Source organism: Ictidomys tridecemlineatus, chromosome 9 (genome assembly GCF_052094955.1).
Source record: "Ictidomys tridecemlineatus isolate mIctTri1 chromosome 9, mIctTri1.hap1, whole genome shotgun sequence".
In the NCBI taxonomy this organism is placed as follows: domain Eukaryota; kingdom Metazoa; phylum Chordata; class Mammalia; order Rodentia; family Sciuridae; genus Ictidomys; species Ictidomys tridecemlineatus.
Window position 1 is genome coordinate 132,862,396 of NC_135485.1, and position 14,782 is coordinate 132,877,177.

The 14,782-nt window shown below is 44.3% G+C and overlaps 1 protein-coding gene across 2 annotated transcripts in view; it reads left to right on the plus strand.

The window, feature by feature from the left end:
* Positions 1-14,782, plus strand: part of Maml3 (mastermind like transcriptional coactivator 3) — a 392,101-nt gene that overhangs the window by 57,696 nt on the left and 319,623 nt on the right. The gene's annotated exons all lie outside the window — the stretch shown is intronic.

The following is a 14,782-nucleotide window of genomic DNA, read 5'->3' on the forward strand; positions in this document are numbered from 1 at the left end:
CCTGGGCCGCCCCACCATGCTGCAGAGGAGGCCGGGTTCTGCCTGCTCTGGAAGCCCCTGGGCTCCTGGCCTGGTGTTTTCTGTTGGACTGTGCTCGGGGCCTGGCCCCTAACAGCACACATGGAAACGCAAATGACAGCGGTAATTGGCTGAGAGATAAACCAGGAGGAAAGAGTGAGCAGGGCTGCTGGGAGTTAAGTGGCTAAGAGACAATTACCGCTCTGCGGCCTGGGGGATCGGGAGCAGCCAGGCCGTTTGTTCTCAGTTTTAAAGGAGCAATGACACATTAATTGGAGGAGGGCTTCTCGGTTAACACGCCTCACCCTGCCCGGCTGAGCACCTGCGTGGAGGGGTGGGAAGAGATGGCCTGGAGAAGGCTTGCTTTGTTGACTGTCTGCCCCTAAACCCACTTGCCCCGTTGGATTTGAATTTGGGAAATTGGTTGTCCTTGATTCCAGTGTTAGAGCGATAGTTGGCGTAGGTTTCGTGCATGTTCTCTATAGAGGAAGGGACAGGTTAACTTCCAGTGACAAGGTTTTGGTGTCTGCAGCAGCGAGTGAGGCCTAAACCTCAACCTGAGTTGTCTTTCCCTCCGGGCAGTCCATTAATCCTCTGATTTTTTTTTTTAAGTTTTTATTCCAAAAATGATCTATGAGTCAGCTACAGCAAAGAACAGACATGATTCCTTGCTGCTCTCTTTGGGGCTTGCAGCTTCTTTGAAGAGACAGGTAATAAATAAATAAAACCCTGGTCTACTTGCTCAGAGTGGGGATCCTTAGCAAAGAAGGGCTGGGGGTCTTGGAGACAGGGTGGTGCAGTCTAGGACAGGCTGGGCTAGGCCTGTCCTGCTCTTTTGAAAGGCCACTTGACCCTGTTCCGGCCATAAACCGCCACTGAGATGATTAGTTTGGACTTGAGGTGAACAGACTAGACAAACCCTTGAACTAGTTGGGGCCCTTTCTCTCTGTCACTGGCTTCTGACTGCATTCAAAGTGCTCAGGGTCTACATACCTTACGAGTGTTGTCTGATGGGTTCATTGTGTGTGTTCTGATGGTTTCCTTCAGCCTGGACAGCTTTGTTCTTTGCTTTTACTAACTGTCCCCCTCTAGTTTATAAGGTTTAGCCAGTTGGTCTTACCTTGTGAGGAAGAACTGGTCATTTCTGGAACAGGAACTTGTCTGCTTTGGGACAGTTTTCTGTCCCCAGAGGCCAAACCTACATAAAACAGCAAAATAACTGAAGCCTAACCAGTGGCAGGCAGAAGCCCCTTCATTCTCTTGCCTGTGTTAGAGTCTGGGGGGGGGTGCTCCCCACCAGTCAGCCCTGCTGTCAACAGGGAGCAGGGCGTAGGCAGGGACAGCTAGAAAGTCTCTGTAGGGCTTTTGCTGTGCAACTTCCTTAGGAACTCACCGAGTGGTGCGGGGGGTGCTGGCTTGTCCTCATTAGAGAGGCAATTTCTGAAGAGCACCTAGAATTGGTAGTATCATACAGTAGAAGCTGGAGACTCTCCAAGAAGATGAATAGATTGTTCCTTTAAATACGGCTTTTCTACACAGGATCTTAGCTTTGTGGTAAGAGCCAAGCTGTCTAGGTTTCAAGTCTGACTCTGCATCTAGTAGCCATTTGACCTTGAGAAAATTGGTTGATCTTCTCAACTGTCAAACGAGATAACGATATAACCCATGGCAGGATTGTTCTCAGAAAGAAATGAGCTACTTTCTGCGGCACTAGTAAGGCTTTATAGAAGCACTTTAGCGCCTGCCACATATTAAGTGCTAATTAAATGTTAGCTGTTATTGTTACTGTCCTCTTATCATTTGTGTTCTGTACCTTGTATCTTTAGTATGAAGCACAAAAAGTAATAACCGCATTTTTTGGCATTCCACCAAGGCCACTCTGGGCCCCGACCGCCCCAGAATCATTCCTACTTGGGTTCATTTCACTTTTTTGTTGTTACCACACTGGGAAAGAGAGCTACACAGAAAGGATTCTGTAGAATGTCTGTCTAAAGGTTAAAAGCAACAATCACACCACAAAAACAAACAGCAAAGCATTTCGATACACACTTGTTTCATCAGTCTTGGAACAAAATAGTGTTAGCAAATGCAAAAGATCAGTATTAATTTCTTGGGAAACTGGATAGTATTACAGGAGCAAAAATTCCATTGGCTTGGTAATTTTGAAAATGCTTTAATTCTCATGCAGTAAAATTCACATAGTACCCCCTTTCTTGGTGTACTATCCTGTAAATTTTGGTGAATGCATGGAGTCACATAACCTCATCACAACCAAGATATAGAACATCTCATGGCTCCTCCCTAGAATCATTCCCCATGACGGCCCTTCAGAATCAGACAGTTCCCCTATATTTAATTTCGGCCACCTCTGATCTCTCCTGCATCCCTATAGCTTTATCTTTTCCAGAATGTCATGTGATTGTAATCATAGTTGTAGGCATGGTGGCCCATGCCTATAATCTCAGTTACTCAGGAGGCTAAGGCAGGAGGAGTTCAAGCTTGAGGCCAACCTCAACAATTTAGTGAGACCCTGTCTGAAAGCAAAAAGTACTGGGGATGTAGCTCAGTGATTCACTGCCCCTAGCTTCAACTCCCCAGTACTGGGAAAAACTCTTATTTCTAATACTCATAAATCATCAGATTCTAGGGGTGAATAAATCTTAAAGATCAGAGCCAAACATTCTTATTTCCCAGGTGAAGAAACAGACTTCCTGGGGAGTAGTGACTTGCCCAAGGTCAGGAAGCTAATTAAAGGAAGAACTGGAACGCTGGGATTCCCCACCATTAGTCCAGGTCCTGTCTGTTAAATCACACTGGGATTAAGAAGAGGGTGCAGCTGATTGTCAAGGGGGTTTCATTCTCCTCTGAATTATTATTGATCAAAATCTGATCTGGCAAACTGAGCCTTACTTATGATGACAATTTTAGAAAGATGAGATTTCTAGGAGGTGCAGGTTCTTTAGAAAGTGTGTGGATTCGTCTCTCTCGGTAACACAGTTCTTCCTGAGGACCTTCAGTGTCTTTGCTGGTATGATTTTGTCTCAGGTGTGATTTGATAACAGAGCTTAACCTGAAGACCTGTCATTTATTTTATGTTTACAGTGATTACTTTTTGATAACTAATTTATCAGAATATCTTGAGTATTATTTTCACTAATATTTTAAATACTGGTGTTTCTGTATGGCTTATTCTAGAGCACGAAGCAGTGTATCTGATTGGAATAGAGCTATTGACTTCTTTTCTTTTCCTTTCCTTTCCATTCTCTTTCCCTCTTTCTCTTTCTTTTCCTCCCTTCCCTCCTTCCCTCCTTCCCTCCCTCCTTCCTTCCTTCCTTCCTTTCTCTAGGGATTGAACCCAGGGTTGCTGTACCACTGATCTGCATGCCCAGTCCTGAGGCTGACCTTGAACTTGTAATCCTCCTGCCTCAGACTCCTGAGTTGCTAGTATTACAGATGTGCACCACTGCACCCAGCTATAGCTATTGGTTTCACAGGTCATTGGCTAAATAATGATTTATGGAAATTAGATACTGAAAAAAACTGAAGTACAGGAAATACAATGAAGACACTTTTAAAAATAAGTTCACACTTGATGACTAGGTACTGCAAAATATGTACAAGAAACCTCCAACTTAAAGTTTGAATTTAAGTTCTTCTGCAAATTCTTGCTAAGTGAAAACCTAAAGATGAGAAGGCAAGCTCCCTTTCCCCAGGAAGCTGTAAGCTAATACCAGAGAGGTGCAGAGACAGTGTTATTGGAAACGTGGTTGCTTGGTGAAAACCAGTTGGGATATGGTTACTCAGTGCACAAAGTACCCCAGAATTTTGTATAGTGGGAAGACAAAGTCATGGCTGTGCTGTAGGAGGTTTATCTAGAAGCACCACATAGGACAGAGCAGGAAGGAGACCGAAGCTGGAAATGAGTTGGTTGGGAAATGCATTAGTCTAGAAAGAAGGGAGAAAGGCAGACCTCATGGCAGTGGGAATGGAGGAAATAGGTGTTTGGGTCATAGAAATAACTACTGGACACAAGAGCAAGCACTCAGAGATCAGGGGACTGAGCCCTGGATGCCGGGGTGGGCAGCTTTACCATGCTGGAGAAACAGGTTTGTCCTGGGGAAGTGAGTATGGAAGGTAAGTGGATGTTGGAGCTGGATCCTGGGGCCGGAAGGAGGGGGAGGGCTCTTTCTTTGACCAGGTCAAGTTTGTTTTTATGTGCTTATGTGTGAACTTGTTAACAAGTATTTATGCTTGATTGTTATTCATTTCCAGGAGGCTAATTATAATCCCATTTTCTGTGTGTAGAGAATTCTGGGTTTTGTCCTGAGGAGTTGGTTATATAGGTCAGGGGTGTAGCTCAGTGGTAGAGTGCTTGCATGAGACCCTGGGTTCCATGCACAGGAGAGAGAGAGAGAGAGAGAGAGAGAGAGAGAGAGAGAGAGAGAGAGAGAGAGAGAGAGTTATATTGGTTAGTTATAGTTTAAAAATATGGTTACACAATTATTTGAGACCCCTTCCTCCACCAGCAGCATGATGCAGGGCTTAAAGAGAGGCGGCATGAGTCATAAAGGAGGCAGTTTGCACAGGGTTCAGTGTGGATCATAAATTATCGCTGTAATTAGGAGATAAAGTGTATGTATTAAGGCAACTGTAGCATGAAGTTATGTGCTTAAAAGACTAGAGGGGAATTAATCAAAAATCTTGAACCAGTATTGATCTGAATGTGGGCAAAACAACTTCCACTCCGCTGATGTCTCTGTAGATGGTACAACAGACCCAGAGAAGACTCTTCCAGTGACTCAAGAAGCTGAAACTTTACATAGCCTAAATACCATGCGGAACTCCAAATAATTGTAAGGAATAGCGTTTCTTTTGGCAGGCATTGATACAGCAATGAAATCAATGGAAAAAAAAAAAACAGTAAAAATTTCCAAGTCACAGAATGTTGAGGCAAATATTGCTTAGTCAGGTATTTCCTTTGGCTTGGAAAGGGGTGCTACCACAGGTGTGAGTAGAATGATGCTTAATGAACAAGACAACATGGATTCTGATTACAGCCAGAGAATGTGAACACTAAAAGCGCTTAGAGCCGGACACAGTGGGGCAGGCCTATAATCCCAGCAGCTTGGGAGGCTGAGTCAGGAAGGTCACAAGTTCAAGGTCAGCCTCAGTATTTAGCGAGGCCCTGAGCAACTTACTAAGTCCTTGTCTCAAAAATAAAATACAGGCACATGCCTGTAATCCCAGTGGCTCCGGAGGCCGAGCCGGGAGGATTGAGAGTTCAAAGCCAGCCTCAGCAATGGAGAGGCACTAAGCAACTCAGTGAGACTCTGTCTCTAATAAAATATGAAACTAAGCTGGGGATGTGGCTCAGTGGTTGAATGCCCCTTAGTTCAATCCCTGGTACCCCCCCCAAATATACATATATATGAAGAAAAAAAATATATATAAAGGGCTGTGGATATTGCTCAGTGGTTAAGTGCCCCAGGGTTCAATCCCAAGTACCAAAATAAATAAGTAAATAAATTAATAAAATAAATAAAAGAGCTTAGAACCACACATGCACAAAATTGAAGGGGTTTTTAAATTTTTATTTTTCATTAGTATACAATAATTGTTCAGAATTCTGGGACACGTGGTCTTTTTATACGTTGTGCAATGTCAAGGTAGTCAAATATTTATCCTTTTTGTGGCAAAGCATTACAAGTCATCTCTTCTAGCTGCTTTGCAGTACGCACACATTACTATTGCCTGTAGTCACCCTTCTGTGCAGTAGAACATCTCTTACTTAACTCTAACCATGTACGGGAAAACGGAAGTCTCTAATGCAGGGCAGAGGTTGGAAGAAGACTGTTTTGTGTTTTTGTTCTTTTTCCTAAGTGAGTCAATGGGACAGAGTCAAAAGGAAGAGAATTTCTAGGGAAAGAGTTTCCCGTTCACTAAGCCCTTCCCCTTCCCTCCTTCCTTGCCTTCACTTGGTTCAGGTTCCATTTATGTCCGTGTGTCCTCAGGAGAAAGAGCAGTAGGCTGGAGTAGCCATGTCCAGGACCAGTTTGAAAAGGGGCACTTGAGTTCCGATTTGTCCGTGTTTAATCCAATCACAACGTTGTTCTGGAGCCTTTTCCCCTATGAAGAATGGTCGGAAAGCCCTAGTGCTCTGCTAGTCCTTGGCTGCTTAAAGATCACTGACGTAAAGCCTGTGGACGGACACAGGGAGGCCTTTTGACAACTAGGCAGGTGCTGTTCAACTCTGTTGTGAGACAGAAGAAAATGAAGGAAATGGGAGATGAACTGCCCAGGAGTTCAAACCTGTGGCTGTCAGAGTGGAGCTCAAGAAGGAGGGGCTGCAGTGGATAGGGAGGGAGGGGCTGGGGGTGGAGGAGTGGAGGGGGGGAGGGGGGGGTGGGGGGTAGAGTGGGGGTAGAGAGGGGGGTAGAGTGGGGGGGGGTGGAGTGGGAGAGTGGGCAGGGTCTTGCAGGGCCACACTTGTAAGGCAAGGCGCACATGGGGGAGGTGGTGGTCAGAACCCTCTGGGAGATCAGCTGTTCCCAGCTCAAAGCAACTTTGGACACATCATTGAAGCTTTTGATGTTTTATGTATGTACAGAGAGATACTCTTAAATTGGAAAACAAACACTCCTAGGGGCGGGGGGCGGGGGGGTAGGGGAGGTTAAGAGCCATTTTCTTAGATTAGAAAAGACTTGTGCTGAATCCAAGAAAAGAAAACATCACGGTGAAATGGAAAGTTTACATGAGTTTTAGGGCCAGAATTTCCTTCAGTAAAAGTAAATTTAGCCTGGTTGTAGTTAAAGGAGAAGGCATAAATTTTTCTCTGGCAAAAATGATAGAGGCCTAAGAACCAATCTAATCTGGATCCAGGGCTCCCAGTATAGATCAATAGGAAAAAATGAAAGTTTTCAGTCCTTTGGTACTACAGTTTCCAAGAAAATGTGACCCTATCAAAGGCAGCAGCTATCCCACCTTATTAGGATTTTAGATGTTCCTACATGTCATAGTACCTTGTTCTTTATTTTGAAACTCCATCATAAATTAAAATTGCAAGGGCCTTGTGGGTTATGCATGATCTTGTGTAAGAGACAAGCGATGGGAACTACTTTCATAATTCTAGGTTTCTCTCCATGCATTCTCTGGCTTTGGCCAAGCTGCCCTGATGAGGTGATCTTTCCCAAGAGCTTGCATGAGGGCCTTGAAAGTGGAGTTGGGAAGAAGCAGAAGGGGCCGATGCAGGGACCTGACTTCTGTTCGTTTTCCGAGTGCACAAGGACACAGTAGAGTATCCCTTTAGGTTATGTGCGTGTGCACCTTGTGACTCAGGTGACCAGGGCAAGGAATGGAATCATTGCCTCCTTCAGTTTTATAAAGGACCCTGAGGCTTGGGTTCTATCCCCTGAGAAACAGATCTAAACCAGGGGTGGCCTTTGAAGTGACTGGCTGCTCCACTTGGGCCAGCCCTGTGACTGTGCAGCAGGATGAGTAACTGGTCCTATAGGTTTAACTACCCATTACCTGTTTGTTAGCTGGGGAAGAAATAAGCAAAGAAAACACAGAAAACAGGTTAGGCAACAGCCATTTGGGCCTTTCTGTTTCCCCATGCTGCCCTGGTGGGTAAACAAACCCTGGATTCTGTGAACTCCATTCTGTATTCCCAGCCTGCTAACAGCTTCATGGAGGTGGGGGGAGTCACATACTGAGGTGCAAAAAGCATTAGAGGGACATTAAAGGGAGCATTTCCAGATTATCACCAAGCAACAGCAGTAACATCAACAATAACAATAGTCCAGCTTAAAAATGTCTAGTTACCCCTTTTCCCATCTTGTTTTCTAAGATTACTACTGGGATGGGGTGGTTCATTATGGGGGGGGGCAAAAAACCCATAAAATGTAGCATTTTAATATTATAATCATGTATTTTCCTCATCTTATAATTTAAAAAAATCTTGAACATAATGTGTTCAAGCCAGTTTTTAGTCCTGAAAGTAGGTCAAAGGATTCTCTTTCTCTGGAAAATAAGTTTTGTTTATCAGATCCAAAAATAGTTGCTAAAACTTCTTCCTTTTTTTTTTTTATTTATAAGTCTTTTTCGTTTTGGAGGTCAGGAAGTAAATGCTGGCTATAGGTCATGCTTCTCAGTAACCTGAAGTGAAAAGTAGACTATTATAGAATATTAAGTATCAAGTGGTGGGAAAAGTTGCGACTGATACATTCAGGTATAGGAAGTTGAAGAATTTACAAAGAGAAATTTTAAAACTGCTGAGCTACTTGTGAAAATGTTGACATAAACAACATTGCCACTGACTTTGAGGAGCGTGATCTCTAGGAATGATAAAGCGCAGCAGCATTATCCTTTACCTGTGTCTGCATGCATATTACATTGCTCATAGGGCAGCACACCTTAAAAAATAGTTAAGAAAAGTACCGCCAACAAGCACAGCATTTAAATGATTGTGAAGGCAAATAAGCATGGCTTTAAAGTTGTATCTGACACCACAGAGTAAATATCTGCTAGTCCTTGACCTTTTGCTTCTCTAGTAGCTTAACATTTAGTAAGAATTTATCTGATCAAGTTTCTGTCAAGGGCCTGTTACAGGAACGCTAGTAATCATTCAGTGATGCCCTAAGTATTGGGTGCTGAGTGATAGCGACACATCAGAGACTTAAAAACTCCTAGGAATAACTAGAACTAGGAAGATGGGTTTGGCTGTTCTCTGCTGGCAGGGGGGTTAACCATGAGTTGCACCTGGTTCCCAGCTAGCTCTGAGTTTCATTATCAGCAGGTTTTTGCAGGATTTTTTTTTTTCTTTTAATCTAGGGTGTTTCTTTTGCCACTGAGCCTCTTTGAAGCCTGCAGGAGACAGTGTGGGAGAGGACTTAGGCCAGGAGGAGTGGAAAGGGCCAAATGCCTGGGCCAGACAGCCGGGGAGAGGTAGGGTGCTCTGAGTTGATTTTAAGACCACAGAAACCCCAGGCCCTGCCGTTGGCAAAACATCATCTGGCTTAGTTAAAACCGGGAAGACGGAGAAGACTTTCTGGTAAAACCAAGAGAAGTCAAACTACAGAATAACTGGAGTCCCAGAGAGGCTGGTGTGGCTTTTACAGACTGACATGGCTGCTGGGAAAGCACAGGGTTCAGGAAGGGCTCACGTGTCAGGCTGGGGAAGCCAGATGGCATTTATGGGCACACAAGGAGCAGATCCACCTGCATTCTTTCTCGTTTTTCTGACTACTTCAGATTCCATGTGAGATTCATGAAGGCCTCCTAAATATGACCCAGGGCAGGGGAAGTAGGGGCCCATGGGAACAGCATGGATGAGAGCGCTCACTGGCTCAGAACTCATTTGCTGGGCAGCAGCCATGCGTTAGTTACACGCATAAAAGGAGAGACATTTTCTTCCCACACCTAGAAGAATGAGCGATGTGGAAAGACAGGGCTTTTAAAAAGTTAAGGCCTCTTGCTGCAGGTGGGCTGCGAAGTGGTAGAAAGAGACCAGATTGGGTTTCACATTCAGTCTCTTCTTTCTAGCTCGGTTGTTTTGGCAAATGCTGAGCCATGGATTCTTCTTCCTTAAAATGGGGGTGCTAATTTCTACCCTTCTTCCTCTTAAGTTTGATGTGAATGGAACATTAAAATTTTTCATAGAAAGAATACAGAGAGAACTGCTAAGCCCACATACACAAGTACGATGATGGTGACTTAATAATAATAAAGATGGTGATAATAGTAGCATTCCCAGAGGGCTCCGTTGTTACTAGCCTCATCTGTTTGCAGGAGTTACCTGCTGGATGGAGCCTCAGGAGTCCATAAAGGAACATTTTCCAGTTTCATTTGATTGTCGGTCCCACTGTGGTCTCCAACTGAAGGGTGCATGTGTTGTGAAGAGTCCCAAATCCAGGTTTTTTTTTTTTTTTTTTTTTTATCTTCTTTTTAATTGAAATCCCCGAGTGGTTTAGTTCCATTCTGGGGAAAGTCTGCTGGGTGCTGTGGTGACTTGGGGGTGAAGGGGACTTGGTGCCTACCGGGTTAGACTCCCTGCCTGCTGACTTGACTGAGCCACCGTGGCCTGTGAGGTGCATGCTGTGTGGACTGGGGAGGCCGCACGCTGCTGCAGGCCTATGGCCATCGAAAGGACACTCCTGTGGGCTCCATGCTAGGCCCAAGAGGCCAGAGGACAGGGAGGAAGGAGTCTCCCTGGAATTCTGCTGGGGTGGCTCCAGTACTGCAGGCCTGACTCTCAGACCAGAGCGGGTCGACTGGTGTCTGCTGGGCCTCTGTGTGGCTTGTTTTAAATTAGACCGGGCCTGAAAAAACGAAACAAAGAATTTCACTTTGAGAACAAGCGGAGATGACCAAACTTGTCCCACGTGGGCCCCCAGGCAGAATAAACTTGCACGGCTAGTCCTGAGCTGCAGCGTGCAATAAAACATTCTTTCCTTGAGTCCTTTTGACTGGGCAGGAGGCACCGGGGAGGACACAGCAGGAACTCTTTCTTTTCAGCTGCTTCCTTCTCTGTTGCTTACATTCACTCCCAGATCTCATTGGGCGGCTACTGTGTGAGAGAGGGAGCCTGAGCCAGTGTTTTATGGAGGAGACTGATTAGCTCTGCCTCTGTTTTTGTTGCCATTGGTGGTGCTATGGATCCTATTTTATGTTTACTGCCCCTTGACATTTCTTAAAAGGAGTCTTCAAAGCAGAAGGTCTTACTCCAAAGACAGGTTTCTGGGCCGTAAAGTTGACAGGGTTTAACGTCGGGAAAGTAAACCTAATAGAAAAAGAAAGCCGCATAAACCACCGCAGGTCCACTCCACGAAGACCTTTGATGGAAAAAGGCCTTGTTGATGAAGATCTGGGGGCAACTTAGACCGGTGGCATCCCTAGTGCTATGGAGCATGAGGTCTGTGTTTTAGCCTTCTTGTTAGATGACCCCAGCATGGGTAGCAGCAGCGAACTGTTAAAGCTACTAGATAAAATCACGGTGGGAAGGCATCAGTGTTGACTGATAAGATTCCTCACGGAGTTACTGTTGACCTGTTCCCACCTCCTCATCTAATTCTCTCTCTCATTCTGTCACCGGGGCCCCTCTGTTCTGCAGCCAACATGTGCATATTTAGTGAAATTTACATTTGCATGTGAACTTGAAACCAGTTTATTTAAATAAAACCAAGGCAGTAGCTACCAAGCTTTGATTCAGTGAACACACAGTGTTGATAAATAGTGAGACAGTCGTTGGATGGTCCTTGGGCATATCACTTTTCCAGCCCATGAGGACTTTGCAGGACTCTGTTATTATGAATGTGTGTTTGTGCTTGTGACCACATATGTATGTATATTGTGGTTTCTTGATGTGTTTAATCTCAAGACTTATAACTTTTCTTTTTATATTTATTCCTCTTCATAAACAGAATTCCAGGGAGAAAAAATCTGGGCAGAGGAAACCTAAAATCTGGACAGAGAAGATTAAAAAGTAACATTGACAAAGCCATAGATAGTCAAATAAAATATATATCACGTTATTATAAAGCAATGTGTTACACGGTATGGTCCATGCATTACGTCATATTCCTTTATAGTAAGGCAGAGTGGGAAAAGCACCCATTATGCCACTCATGTATTTTGTGCTTAATGATGTATAATTATTTGACTATGCTTAATAATCAAAAATATTAATTTCTTTTTTCTCTATCGAAGTGTGCTTAGTTTTGAATTTCTTCTAACATACAAATAAACAAAAAGATCATATGAGGAACCGCTGGAAAAGATAAAACATGTGTTGCTTTTGGTGGAATCTGTGCTTCAAGCGAACATACCAATCACTGCCTGTTTTTTTGATCAGTTTCCGTATAAGCCAAGCAGACTTCTGCACTGTGAAAACATAAATCAAAGGTAAAAACTGAGCAATAGAAAACTGTCATATGTTTTATTCCCTCCATCGTGAATGCTTATTAATGACAGTTTTAGTTTTCGATTATTTTAGTGTGCTCTGTAGATTACTTGTGTTGGAAAACCAGTTTCTTTTCCTATTTCCAATCCATTATGGACTGATACATTTAGGAAATACAATAAAAAGGAATTGCTAGAGAAGTATCACCAACTTGACTATTCCTTCCGTTTCAAATTGGCCTAAGCTTCTTAGCAGACATTCTCAAATTCTGCATTTACCCTGTGAGGAGTGAAACTTTGGCCAGCTTAGGGATGAGCACAGGGTCCAGGGACCATACTTTAAGTGATAATGTGTTTGAATACATTGTGACCACTACTAGAACTTCTGTCGACGATGGTTAAATAAATAAGAGATAGTTCAGCTTTTTGGGTCATTTCTGCAAGTACATCTATGTTAGCCCATCCTTGCCCATCATTAGTCTCTGTCCTCCATTCTTCATATTGTATACTTTTTGGGTTGATTACTGTCTTAACATCCCATGTTCGGCAAATTAACCTTTACTTTGAAATATAAGTGATTGCATGTGTTTCCTTCCCCCCAGTTTCACCACCACACACTGTGTGATACTCTTTGTTCAAGGGTATTTTTTTTTCTTTAATACATTTGAAATAAATCCAAACACCTGTCTTGCCTTTTGTAAACATGTATTTCAGGGTAAATTACACCTCCAGTGATTCCATATGTTTTACAGGTCAGCCTGAGACATTTATGTAACAATTAAGAAAATGAGCATACTGCTAGCTTCTTGTCCTTGGCTTTGAAAGCCTGTGTTCAAGGCAGTAAATGAGAAGGTCATGGAATTAGTAATGGAGAATTCACTCTTGGGTCTGGGGTCATTTGGGAACTATTGCCTGCCTTCTCATCTATGACCAAACCTTGACTAAACATTTTTCTTTAGGATTTAGAGGAAACAGTGTTTTGAGGATGGGGATTGTTTACCCTTTAATTTTCCAATGCCAGGAGTCAAAAATATCAGCACAGAGAACTTCCACTGGCTTCCGACATTTCCTCCTTTCGGAAGGGCATTCATTCACCAATCTGATTTCCCCTCGTTCTCTCCTTTCTAAAAACCATCATGGCTGCAGAGGTCCTTCCATATTGGAGATCATATGAGGCAAGGCGTCCTTGCTGGTGGAGGTCCTGTAAAAGAGCCCCGAGCTCTTGATTCCTGGCTTTGCCCCCCCCCCCCCATGGTGACCTTAACATGGGTTCAGAAGCTAGATTCCCCCTTTCTGAATGAGTGCATCCCCCGTGGGGTTCCCACGCACCGTGGTGAATGAAGCTTCTGACAGCCCACCCGGACTTTCCTCTTTCTTCTGCCCATCTTTCCTCTCGTGACAATGGCCTCCAGCCCTGGGATCTGGAAATCACACCTGCCTTCTCTCCTTTCCCGCGTCAAGGTGGGCCCAAGTGATCTTGTACAGCACGGGTGGGGTGGGGGGTGGGGGGAAGGTTCCCTCCATGAGCCCGGGAGTTCTTACCATCCTGGCCAGGGGAGCTGATGACGACCCTGCATTTATTTGACTCCGTAGATTTCTTTTCATTATTCTCCTTCCTTGTCTGTTCTTGCTCTTGTCCCTTTTCCCTTCAATCTTTACCTTTCCATCTTTTAAATTTTGTTCTAAGGGTACAGAGAGATGGTCATGGAGAGCAAGCAGGTTTCGGGACCCAAGTGCAAGGCCTTCTGCTCCCGCTCCAGCCACCCCCCCCCCCATCCTTGGGAGTGAGGCCCTGTAAAGCCAAGCTCAGAGTCTCCTCCTCTGATGACCAGGACACCACTGGTGTCACATACACGCCTGAGCTCCTGTGGCTTTCCTCAGAGCACTGTTTGGGAGGCATAGAAGTGTAACAAAATTGGTAATCATTAAAAGAGTGAGAGGTGGAGTTTGAATGGAAATCTCTGACTCCCAAACTCAGTGGTGTATTGAGAATGGCACTGTGACAGATAACAACATTTGTCTTCCCTGTTGAAGTGGCACTGTGGGGCTGTCTTGGACCTGAGGCTGCCAGATTTGGTTGATTGACAAGAAAATAGCCTTGCCTGCTACTTTTTTTGTTTGTTTGTTTGTTGATGGCAATCCCGATAGGGAAGTTTTGTATGGATTAGGAACATTGGTATTATAAAGTACATGGATAGCATTCCTGCTTTAGACGTGAAGAGATGAAGAAAGCATCTTCAGGGTATTTCAAGGTAAAGAATTTGTAGAAGTTATTGAGGGTGAGAACTCCTTCCCCGAGTCTGCACAAGAGCTGAGCTGGAGCTATGTACCAGTCAGGAGAGAGTCACCTAAGGCAGCCCTTGTTTGGAGAGGACAGACTCTGAATAGATTGTTAGACGGGAAGAAAAGAAACAGATAGGCTTCAGGGAAAGATGGCGCCCCGTAGAGGCCACGGGTGAAAGAGGCTAAACGCAGCCCAGAATAAGTGGCAAAGAAAATGAACTTTCTAGAGGTGTAGAAACAGCCTCAGCACACTTAGATGAACAAAATGGTACAAAGAGATGTAGGGCAGGGTGAAGATAGGACTTCAAGGGCCAGGAGCCTGAGATCTTGAAGAGAGACAGAAGAAAACTACAAAATCAGCACAGGTTTACTGGAGACTACTTAACAAAACCACAAAAGCTCTTTTGTCTCCTTCTATGATCTGAGATCTCCACCAGTTAAGAGGTTTGGAAATGTTTTCACCAGGCGTGCATACTGGCAATCCCCGGTGACTTGGGAGGCTGAGGCAGGAAGATTGCAAGTTAGAGGCCAGCTTGGCCAATTTGGTGAGATTCTGTCTCAAAATAAAAAATAAAAACGGCTGGAA